Here is a 2967-nt window from a genome sequence, read left to right on the forward strand (position 1 = left end):
CCCCCCCCCCCCCAGCTTATGCATGCTCTCTCTCCCTCTCTCTCAAAAAAAATTAAAAGATTAAAAAATATCTTTAACCCTTTCACAGCCAGCGCCGAGAGCTATGGGCATCTCTCGGGACAACTGGCACAAGCACCGCAAGACCGGGGCAAGAGAAAGCCCTACCACGAGACGCGGAAGTAGGAGCTGGGACGCCCCGCTGCCGACGCTAAGATTGGCCCCCGCCGTATACCTGCAGTCCGAATTCGGGGAGGCAGTAAGGTGTCTTGAGGCTGGACGTGGGGAACTTCTCCTGGGGCTCTGAGTGTTGTACGCGCAAAACAAAGATTATGGATATTGTCTACAATGCATCCAACAACGAACTGGTCTGCACCAAGACCTTGGTGAAGAAACGTATCGTGCTCATTGATAGCACACAGTACCGGCAGTGGTACGGGTCTCACTATGCACTGCCCCTGGGCCACAAGAAGGGGGCCAAGTTGACTCCCGAGGAGGAGGAGATTTTAAACAAAAAACGATCAAAGAAAATTCAGAAGAAATATGATGAAAGGAAAAAGAATGCCAAATTAGCAGTCTTCTGGAGGAGCGGTTCCAGCAGGGCAAGCTTCTTGCATGCATCGCTTCAAGACCAGGCCAGTGTGGCCAAGCAGATGGCTATGTGCTGGAGGGCAAGGAGCTAGAGTTCTATCTGAGGAAAATCAAAGCCCGGAAAGGCAAATAAATCTTCCTCCTTCCTATCTTCGGTCATGGAATAAAGGTGTTTATTATGCCCTGTAAAAAAAAAAAAAGTATGGGGCGCCTGGGTGGCTCAGTCAGTTGAGCACCCGACTAGGGCTCAAGTCATGATCTCACGGTTTGTGAGTTCGAGCTCCGCGTCGGGCTCTGTGCTGACAGCTCAGAGCCTGGAGCCTGCTTCTGATTCTGTGTCTCCCTCTCTCTCTGTCCCTCCCCTGCTCATGCTCTGTCTCTGTCTCAGAAATAAATAAATATAAAAAAAATTTTTTTAAGTGTATATATATGTATATATATTCATATAGAAACTTCTATATATTCATAGAAGTTAAAAATGTGTATATATATATATATATATATATATATATATATGTATATATATGGGTGGCTCAGTTGGTTAAGCATTTCACTTCTGCTGAGGTCATGATCTCAGGTTAGTGGGTTCCGGCCCCAGGTCGGGCTCTGTGCTGACAGCTCAGAGCCTGGAGCCTGTTTCAGATTCTGTGTGTGTGTCTCTCTCTCTCTGCCCCTCCCCTGCTCATGTTTCTCTCTCTCTCTCTCTCTCTCTCTTTCTCTTTCCCTCTCTCTCTCAAAAATAAATAAACATTAAAAAAAATTTTTAACTTAAAAGGCAAAGGGGTGCCTGGGTGGCTCCGTCAGTTAGTTGAGTGTCCGACTTTGGCTCAGGTCATGATCTCACAGTTGGTGGGTTCAAGACCCACATTGGGCTTTACACGGACAGCACAGAGCATGCTTTGGATTCTCTGTCTCTCTCTCTGTCTCTCTCTCTGTGCTCCTCCCCTGCTCATTCTTTCTCAAAAATAAACATTAAAAAAAAAACTTAAAAGGCAAAAAATTTAAAAGGCAAAGTTAACATAACAGTAAATGTTTACTTTATGCATGATTGAAAGAGGTCCTTGTTATTACTAATGCCTAGAGAGTGCAGTTAATTAAAGAGAGAAACAATTATTGAGGACCAATTTTGTCTGGGGAGTTGCATAGAAAAGTCTTTTCTGAAATTGTATTCTTGAGCTGCAAGAGTAAGGATGGGCAATTGTTCATCAAGGGAAATAAGGAAAGGGCACTCATTTGGGGTGGAGAGAACAGAATGTGCACTTTCCTCATGGTTGGATGAGCTTAGTAATGGAACATTTTTGAGAGGCCAGTGAGGAGGAGAGCAGACAGTGAGGTTCAGGACAGACAGAGCACGTGAGGAGCACAAGTGGAGCAGCCTATACTGTGCCTAAATGTGCCTCTCATGTTGGTGATTTTATGTTTATTTGTGGGTCAGAGGTCATGACTATTTTTGCTCTCCATTGTCTTTCTAGAGATATACTTGGTGCCTACACTTACTAGGTGTTCAACACATGAAATGTTAGATGTATAATAATGACTGAAACCAAAAGTGTCCACTATAACACTACAAAGGAATCTTTAAGCTCAACATATGATTAAATGTAGACCAAAAAAAAAAAAAAAAATAGAATAATAAGGTTAAATACAACACAGTCATACCTCTTTAAAAAGAGTAATATATCATAAACAAGTAACACAAGTATTTCAGGAATGGAAAGTTCCTTAATGCTAGGGTGTTTGCTGAAAGTATGCATCTCAAAAATAGAGAAATGAAGAGGAATCATAAGCATAATCACAATGGAAAAAGTATTTGAGAAAATGTAACAGCCATTACTGTGGTTAGCTGCCTGGAAAAAGCCTCTTGCTACATGAAGAAACTTCGGTCAATTTCTTAACCGGATAAAGAATAGTTGTTTAAAATTGCAGCCAACAGGGTATTCTACATTAAGACACTAAATTATTTCTGTTAAATTTGTGAGCAAGCCAAGACAGTTTACTCCGACTTCAATCAGTCAATATTCTCTTGAATATTTATATAGATTAGTAAGAAAGTTGGGGAATGGATATTAGCCTGAATACCGAATGCCAGAAATAATTACATTATTTGTAGGTACATTGTGGACACTAAAGAAAAACAACAACAACACAGAACTAGTAAGTGCTATCAGTAAGTCAAATCTGCCAGGAAAAACAGGGAATATAATAGAAAAATCCAATCACTTGAGGGACAAAGAAGGCAAATCATGCATAACACACATCGAATGAGTGGGTAATGAATAAATGATGGGACAGGAAATCAAACAGGAACCTAGAATTCATGGGAAAGCATAGAGAAGAGGAGACTCACTGGAAAATAACTCCTATTGGAGAGAGGCTCTA

The 2967-nt window shown here is 41.6% G+C and overlaps 1 pseudogene; it reads left to right on the forward strand.

Annotated features, from left to right (window-relative positions):
- The first annotated feature begins 91 nt into the window (after positions 1 to 91).
- LOC121013939 (40S ribosomal protein S8-like) lies at positions 92 to 774 on the forward strand (annotated as a pseudogene).
- The last annotated feature ends 2193 nt before the right edge of the window (positions 775 to 2967 follow it).

The sequence above is a fragment of the Herpailurus yagouaroundi genome, unplaced genomic scaffold (genome assembly GCF_014898765.1).
Source record: "Herpailurus yagouaroundi ecotype Mexico unplaced genomic scaffold, PumYag 200, whole genome shotgun sequence".
In the NCBI taxonomy this organism is placed as follows: domain Eukaryota; kingdom Metazoa; phylum Chordata; class Mammalia; order Carnivora; family Felidae; genus Herpailurus; species Herpailurus yagouaroundi.